This window comes from Delphinapterus leucas, chromosome 17, assembly GCF_059928025.1.
Source record: "Delphinapterus leucas isolate spDelLeu-1000000601 "Yukka" chromosome 17, BTC_Dleu_Yukka2, whole genome shotgun sequence".
Taxonomy (NCBI): domain Eukaryota; kingdom Metazoa; phylum Chordata; class Mammalia; order Artiodactyla; family Monodontidae; genus Delphinapterus; species Delphinapterus leucas.
The window spans coordinates 16,190,874-16,200,493 of NC_143145.1; positions in this window are offsets into that span (position 1 = coordinate 16,190,874).

Sequence of the window (9,620 nt, forward strand, 5' to 3'; positions counted from 1 at the left end):
CCGTGTCCCCTGCATCGGCAGGCGGACTCTCAACCACTGCGCCACCAGGGAAGCCCTGAATTTTTAAACTTTTTATATTGTTATCAAGGGGTAGCCCTGAGAGACAACTCTTAGTAACCCTTTGCAGAGGAGATTATTTTTTAATTTATTTTTATTTTTTTATATTTTTATTTTATTTTTATTTATTGGACTTGAGATGGTAATAAACTGTATGTATGAATGTTTGCATTATTATTCAGGAAATTTAAGGTGTTAAGCTTAAGGGCACCTAACTTGAAACAGGTTATTTCCCACACTTGTGTCTCACACAGGTAACCATACAACTTTTTATCAGTAGCAGAGACAAATCCGCTGAATGATTTCCTTAACTACTCTGGTTTAACCTGCCTGCAGCTCAGCTTGTATGGGTTGTCACAGCCTATGTGACCATCCTATTCAATTTCAGATACATTGGTAAAGAGGTTTCCATATTACAGATCTTCTGGACACCCACTTTTCACTTATCTTTGGATTTAGTTGGACCAGATCTGAAGGTCAGGCTGGCAACTGAAGAGATGTGCACCCATGGCTGCCAACCTCCCAATTTTTTCTCTTTTCTTTTTTTTTTCGGCCGCACCATGTGGCATGCAGGCTCAGTAGCCATGGCTCACGGGCCCAGCTACTCCGCGGCATATGGGATCCTCCCGGACCGGGGCACGAACCCGTGTCCCCTGCATCGGCAGGCAGACTCTCAACCACTGCGCCACCAGGGAAGCCCAGGTTTAACTTTTTAAGAAAGTATCAGTCATTTTCAAAGTAGTTGTCATTTTACATACCCACCGATACTGGATAGTGTAGGATAGTTTCAGATACTCCGTATCTATGATGAGTCTTTGTTATTATAGCCGTTCTAGGAGTGTGGTGGTACTTCATGGTGAGTTTATTTTGTGTGGGATCCTAGTTCCCCGACCAGGGATTGAACCCACACCCCCTGCAGTGGAAGCTCGGAGTCTTAGCTGCTGGACCACCAGGGAAGTCCCTTTCATAGTGATTTTAATTTCCATTTCTGGAATGACAAATGATGTTCAGTATCTTTTCATGGGATTTTTTGCCTTCTGCATATATCTGCTCAAATCTTTTGCCTGATTTATAATTGGGTTGTTTTCTTATTATTGAGTTTTGAGGATTCTGTATATGTTCTGGATATAGGCCTTTTATCATGTTTATGTTCTGCAAATATTTTCTCCTAGTCTTTGTCTTGTTTTTTCATCCTCTTGACCATGTCTTTGAATGCACAGAAACTATTAATATGGATGAAGTGTTGACCAAGTCAGTCACCGTGGAAGGAAACCAAACAGGCAACAGTTGGATGACAAAGGTCCGTTGACATATTGTGTAGGAAAGCTGACATTGCACAGGAAAGAGTTCTGTTTCATCAGTAAAACAGAAATGTGTGTCATGCTGCTAACTGACACAAACCCAGGCAATGTTTTCCGTTTCCTAGACAACTATTTGGCCCTGTAAGGAAAGGGGTGAGGAGGCCAAAGCCATTACAGGTGAACTATGACATAGTGCATGTCCCCCAACCTTTAAACATGAATCAGAACAGAAAAGGAAAATCAAAGGGTTGTGTTCCAAGTTGCTTAAATAAATATTCATGCCTAGGGGTTCTCATAAAACATACATGAAAGCAACCAAGGGTAGTATTTCATGTGGAATCAAAAGGATTTGACACCTACAGTTGAAATGGTACAGTATCAAAGCAGAGGGGAAAATGTGATGTTGATCTTGACAGGCAGCAAGATCAGTCCCACATACAGTGAGAAACAACTCACATAAACTAGGGTTTCTAAAAGGCCTCCTCCAGACTAAAGGAAGGAGGAGACCAGAGGGTGAAGCTCCCTCTTCCACGGCAGAGTGGGCAGTGGTTGCAAGTTTCTCATCTTTACAGCCCTTACGCGTGGCCAGGAGAGGAGTAGGACTTACAATTCTTGATCTGTATCTCGTCCAAAGCTGTCCTAAGAAGCAAGGACAGCCTAGAGCCACCTCTGCCTTAGCTGCAACTGCATAATATCCCATCTTATGGATGCAGCATAATTTAATAATTCCCCTATTTTGGGCAGTTGGGTTTAAAAAATTATATGCAAACATTATGCCAGAGAAATTAATATCTAAGTGTGTAATTGTAGGCACTGGTATAAGCCAGCTCAGGAAGCTTTTTTAGGGAAGCTTAAACCTTCCAAATTATGCTCTGCATGTAGTGGCCTATTCCAAAGGCCTCCCTGGGCAGAGGGCTGTGGAGTCAGAGAATGCTGGGAATATCTCCCATAGGACTGGATAACTATTCTTGATTCACAGGCTCCTAATAACTTTTGTGGGCTCAGAGGACAGACGATCCATCACGTGTGACAGGATACCAGTAAACCATGAGTAAAATGCCTCTAAGTGCTGTAGGGAGGAAGGCAAACTGATTGGGCTAAGCATTTGTTGTCCACTGAAGTATTCTAGGGCAGCGTGGCATCCTTCCTGCCCGCTCTGGGCAGTGTGTGGCGAGAGGCCACAGAGCCGAGTGAGGATGAACACTTTCGTGGCAGAGCAAAATCTTTGGAGATGGTCTTTGGGGGACACCAAGTCCACCGTCTCCCCAGATTGCCAGCATTCTGATTAAAGGCAACTTTCCTTTCTACCAAATTCTGCGAGTATTGATTTTTTTCAAGCAGCGAGCAGCCCGACCTGATTTGGTAACATTTTCATTGCCCTAAAAATCCTATGTGCTCCACCTATATTCATCCCTCCCCTCTCCCTAAGTATTTTTGTTACTTTCATTATATAGATGGTTTTGAAAACTACTGCAAGCAGCTATCCACGGGAGGAAAGAGAAAGATAAGATAGAGATGCACAGTGGGGCGGGCTCTTTCACCTATAGACCTTAGAAGGGTGTTGTCTTTGTTAGTGAAGTAGTGGGCTGGACGCTGGTTCCATCTGCTTGACCCTTCAGAGAATTCTATGCGAGGACGCAGATGTGGACAGGTGCGGGTTGGCATAGGTAACCACTTTTCACTTCGTTATTACACAGTTTCTTCTTTGGTCTTGCTTGCTTTTATTTTTTAATCCTATAGAAGCTCCTATTTGAATTTTGCATAAAATTAAAATTTTGCATAAAATGAAAACCTCTAAGTCATAAGTACTGTGAACATAGAGTCCTAATTTCAAGTATTCTGCCCTGTACTTCCCCCAAGTACATTGCACTTATTAGATCTTGTACCCTGACTAGTGGTTTGGAAAATGTGGGCAGCCTATGTGTAAAGGCATGGTACCCAGAATGCCTAAGTACATTGGCTCTAAAGCTTACGAGTACTATAACCTTGGGCAAAGTATTTAACTTCTCTGTGCCTTGATTTCTTCATCTGTAAGATCAGGCCAATAATAGTGCCAACCCCACAGAGTTGTGAAGGATTTAAAACAGCAGCTGACACATAGAAGTCGTCTCCTAGTTATTATTATTGCTATTATTTAAGCCCTTCTAGGGAGAGTACCAGTGATATGCAGATACATTTAACAACTGGCTGTCTGGACAAAAAACTCTGGTTTGTAGAATTTGGCAATTTCTGTGGTATAAATACTCCTACTATGGCCAATTTCAAGCTGTGAATGTGATGTCATTGAATGCAGAGTTGGAGAGAGATGAGCCGTAGCACACTATTATATAGTATGGTCACCATACAGATACAATAGACACAACCCCAAGAGCATGGATAATAGTAAAATGGATTAAAATAATTTAAAAAATGATATGTTTTGAGTATTACCTTTTAAAAAATATAATTTATTTCTACCTAAGTTAATATAATTTAATATTTAATAATTGACTCAGAAAATTCCTGAAAATTTAACAGTTTGCTCTTGTGAGCTAGCATGAACCTGCTCCAGCTCTGCACTGTTTCTTACTTTCATCAACTTAGACATTTGCTAATGTTTCAGCTGACTTGCTATGTAACACAGTACCTCAAAACTTATTGGCTTAAAACAAAGCTGATTTCCTGTTTTCCAGTCCTGTGAGTTGACTGGGCTCAGCTGAACAGTTCTTCTGTTCCACATGGTGTAGCCAAGATCACTCACGGTTGCATTCAGCCCAAGTTCATCTTGAACTGGAACATCCACAATGGCTTCTCATCTACCAGTGCATCTTTCCATGTGGCCTCTGGGCCTTCAGGAGTCTAGCCTGATCTTCTTTACATGGTACTGGCTCTCAAGAAAGGAATGTTCCAATAGGACAAGCCTGAATGTGTCAGTGTTTAACAAGCCTGCTTGTATCACCATGCCCGCTAATGTCCCATTGGCTAAAGGAGGTCACATGGTCAAGTCTAGACTCAATGTAGATGGGAATTACATATGTGCAGGAATCCTGAGAGATGTATTTTGTCATAGGCTACTAATATAATGGTTGACCACGGATGACATCAGGAAATCCCAGGGCACATTCGGAGGGAGTACACATAGGAATGAAGCTTCCTTTGAGGGGAGTTGAGAGTGTTGTCCTACCATACATGTGTGGGGTGTGCGTGCGTGCGCACGTGTGTGCGTGTGTGTAGGATGTATGGGGAATTGCAAATGGAGGAGGGGGAGTAGACAAGCACCACATATAACTCAGTGGTTCTCAACCAGCGGTGAGTTTGCCGCCAGAACCCCAGAGGACATTTGGCCACATCTGCAGACGTTCTTGGTTGTCATAACTGGTGAGGTTGTCATTTGCTGCCAATCACCCTTTGCACAGGGAAGCCCCTCACCAACAAATAACTGTCTAACCCAAAGTGTCAGCAGTGCCGAGGCTAAGAAACCCTGTGTGTAACCTCACAGCACCAATTTGGCTGTTTAGTATGTGCTCTCTCTTCCCAACACGTTTTCCCTACTGCCTCTGACAGCACATGCAAGATATAAAATTCTTTCCCAGCTCTCCAAATGCATGTTTAGCCTACTTGGATTGGCTTCAAACAAATGTGACAGATGTAGCCTTTCTGGATCCAGTGCCTTGCCAGGCAAGCATATGCATGTTTGCACATCACGTCTGCAAAATTCCACGACTGAAAGAGGTCACACCTCCAACTTCCAGGAAAATATCTCAAATGACTTTTCCCCCAAGTCTTCCGGCTCTCAGAAGCTCTTGATACCTCTCTTTGCTTGCTTCTCCAGGGAAGCTATTCTGTTCTATTCCTCATTATGCCAAGGTTACATTTGCCTTATCTGAGCAAAAGAATCCTCACTCATTAGTTCAGTAAATGTCAATGGAATGCATATTGCTGGCCAGGGCTATCCTGGGTGCTGGGGTGCAGCAGGGAATGAGACACAGTTGCCTTTGCATGGAGCTTGCCGTTCTAGTTGGGGAGACAGACAACAACTAAGGGAATAAATAAATGATATCATGTTAGGTAATGAAAAGTGAAGACAATTTTAAGCAGGGTAAAGGGATGAGAACAATGGGGGTGGGGTGATACTTTGATTAAGGGGTTTAGGGAAGGCACTGTTGAGGAGTGCTGTCTGATCAGGGAACTGGACGCTGAGCGGGAGGGAGACACAATGACAGGTTCCCCACAGTGTACTCATTGCACAGTGTGGGAGCTTAGTATTTGGTTCCCAGGGCTGCTGTCACCAAGTATCACAAATTGGGTGGCTTAAAACAACCCAGACATATATCCTCTATGTCTCCAGAGGCCAGAGGTCTGCAATCAAGGTTCTGGCAGAGTTGATTCCTTCTGGAGGCTCTACAGAGCATCTGTTCCCTGCCTCTCTCCTAACTCCTGGGGGTGGCTGGCAATCCTTGGTGTCCCTCGCTTTGTAAACGCATTACTCCAATCTCTGCTCTTGTCTTCACATGGCCTTCTCCCCTGTGTGTGTCTGTGTCTGTATTCTCTTTTTATAAGGAAACCAAGTCATTGCTAATCCAGTAGTTTAGCTCACCCTAATCTAGTCTAACCTCATTTTAACTTAATTACATCTGCAAAGACTCTATTGTCAAATAAGGTCATGGTCACAGGTACTGGGGGTTAGGACATTAATATATCTTTTGGGGGAATACAATTCAACCCATACCGTGATTGCTTTGGGTTATCACAATGACTAGGGGCACAACTGGCCTTTAGAACAGGGGGCAGGGATGCTAGGTAGGCATCTGTAGTGTATAAACTGGTCCCAAACCCTTTTGAATGTTACCAAGATATTCCTGTAAATGAAAACCCTGTTTGTAATAGTTAAACTAGAACTGAATTCTGTTTTACATGTATATAAACATAAAGGATATTTACAGGGATTTTACATGCACTAAATTTTCCTAGAATGCAACTACCGTACTCATTGAGGCAAGATTGTACTTATTTTCTTTCTTCTTTTTTAAAAATTGAAATATATTTGACATATAAAATGGTGTAAATTTAAGGTGTATGTACTTGTTCTTTCTAATGTATGTGTGGATGTATTCTTATTTCCTCTTCTTTATTACATGAAAAATGGCATTATATGTACTTATACTATTTTGCACTTTCTCTTTTTCACTTATCAAGGTATCCTGGATATCACTCCATATGGTTTTGTAGAGATCTTTCTTATTCTTTGTTTACAGCTGCATATTATCCTAATGTGTGAATGTATTATAGTTTATTCAATCTATCTTCTATGTATGGGCACTTAGGTTCTTTCCAATAGGTTGCAGTTACAAATAGCACAATAAATAACCTTGTATCTAAGTTTTTGTACAATTTTTTTTTGTACTGTTACAGGTTTATCTTCAGGTTGAATTACTAAAATTGACATTGTCAGATTAAAGGGTAAATGCATACGTTGTTTCTATTGTAATAAATTCCCTCCCTAGGGATACTAATTCTTGCCAGTCTGATAGGTGAGAAATAGTATCTGAGTATGGTTTTAAGTTGCATTTCTCTTATTATGAGAAAAGTTGAATATCTTTTAATATGTTTTTGGGTAATTTAATATATTTTTTGGTGAGTTATCTGTGTATTTTGTCCACTTTCTGTTGGGTTTTTGGTCTTTTTTCCCCTCAGATTTTACAAGTTCTTTATTTACATGGGGATATTAGTCTTTTATCTGTGATATACCTTGAAACTATTTTCTCCCACTTTACCTTTTGACTTTGTAACTTTTTTGTTCAGCAAACATTTTATTTTTACAAAGTTCAATTTATCTTTTTATTAATTATCTATGAACTTTGATGCCCTTTGTTACATTCAGAACTCTCCTGAGTTGTCCACCATTTTAGATAATCCTGTAACCAATGCCAATCCTGTAACCTATGTGGCTGGTGATGTTTGAGTTACAAATATAGTATGTGGGTATCTGTCTGCACTTGTAGTTCTTCACTCATCATGACTTTATGTGTAACTGCAAGCAGCAGACTATTTCATTCCACCTGCTGATGTAGTTGTGCCTGAACATTTATATGTTAAAATACATATTATAGTATAAATCAATTTTCTTTTATTTCTCATTTATACGATAATTAGGCACTATATTGATTTTATTGGAACTGTAATTTATAACTTATGATTTTCATTTTGGAATAGCAAATATTTGTTTTTTTAAAAAATAAATTTATTTATTTAATTTATTTATTTTTGGCTGCACTGGGTCTTCATTTCGGTGTGCAGGCTTTCTCTAGTTGCAGCGAGCAGGGGCTGCTTTTCGTTGCGATGCGTGGTCTTCACATTGCGGTGGCTTCTCTTGTTGTGGAGCACGGGCTCTAGGCGCGCAGGCTTCAGTAGTTGTGGCTCGTGGGCTGGCTCACGGGCTCAGTAGTTGTGGCTCGTGGGCTCTAGAGCACAGGCTTTGTAGCTGTGGCACACGGGCTTAGTTGCTCCGCAGCATGTGGGATCTTCCCAGACCAGGGATCGAACCCGTGTCCCCTGCATTGGCAGGCAGATTCTTAACCACTGCGCCACCAGGGAAGCCCCAAATATTTGTTTTAAAAAGTGTGCATTTTGGACTTCCATGATGGTGCAGTGGTGAAGCAGGGAGCAGGGAGACCACTTAGAAGTCTACTGCAAAAGTTCAGTCACTAAGGAATAGTTGGGATGGGGGGTAGCATAGTGGAGATGTTGCAAAGTGGTTGGATTGGGGATATATTTTGAAGTTGGAGAGGCCAGGATTTGCTCATGAAATTTCTTCCGTCTTGTGTGAAGAGTTATACAACCCAGCCTCCACCTGAAGGAGCTTATACTCTAGAGGAGACAGCTACACACACACACACACGTAATTATAAAACAGAGAGCTAAGTGCAATGATGGTGATTTGTGTAAGGTGTTCTAGGAGTATAGAGGAAGCGTGTGGAGCATTGACCTAGGATGGGGAGTCAGGGAAAGTTTCTAGAATGAATCATAATTCATCCATTCCACAAGTATTTCTTGAGCACCCATTATGTATCAGGCACAGATGTAAGCACTGGAGATACAAAAGTGAACAAAACAAAGTCTCCATCCTCGTGGAGCTCACATGCTAGAGGTCACAAGTCTGAGACCCTCTTCTTTTTTGGTGGAAGCAATCAGTACTTGTTGTATACGTAACATGACTCATTGGTGTTATTCAACTGTAGTCACAGGATTCTGGAAGGCCATTCCCTCAAGGCATCTGAATGTTTTCAGAGGGAAAGAAAAGGAAGAGGAGGGGAGAGTTTTGGCTGGAGTGGGAGGGAGGGAGGGCAGGTAGGGCTGGATTGACACCTTTAGAGTCAGACCCTAAATCTAAAAAGATGAAGGTACCTACTCCCGTCTGTAATTCAAAATCAGAAACAACAGATTATCTGATTGGGAGATTCTATCGATAGATAAATTCACTGAGGCCCTGCTTTGCTGGTGCCCTAAACCTGTTCATCATTTACCAGTGGCTGGTGAAGAGGACTGGCCATCTAGGTTATGGATAGGCTGAGAGCCAGAGCCTGTCCCTACATGGAAACCGGAATTTGATTGGGAACTCAGCTGGAGGTGCTGGGGATCTGATTCTTCTCCAATGCTATGCAGAGCTCAAGGGAAATGACCCTGTAGCCTAACTAAGATTTCTATGGGTGAAAAGCAGTATGACAATATACAGTAAGTGGGTAGATCCAGGTTTTGTTGGGCCTGAACTTTATACAATTTGAGGGGCCCTCTTGAAGAAAAAAAGAGTAAAATTATGAATACAAAATTAAGCGAAAGCCTTGGAAGAGCCGTGTGAGGGGTCCGGTAGCCTAATGTTGATTAGCTTTACAATCAGGTGATCTCCGGGAATAATAGTCATAAGGATGTTTGTATCCTTTCATCTCAGAATTCCACTCCTAGAAATCTGTTCCATAGAATTACTGAGAGGCAGTGTGGCACAGTAGTTAAGAGCAAGATAAAATGCAAGGTCCTTTCAGTAAACTACAAAGTCTTGTCCGATTCTTCCTTTCTCTCTCTGAACTTCTGCCCAACTCCCTCTCCACTCGGCCACACTGGTCTTCGTGCTGTACCGCCTCCGTTCCAGGCACCATCCCACTTCTGGGCTTTTGCTGGTCCTTCTACCTGAACTGCTGTTCCCCCAGATATCCACATTGTTTGTTCTTTCACCTCCTTAAGACCTTTACTCAAATATCTCCTGAGGTGAGGTCACAGTGAGGCCTTTCC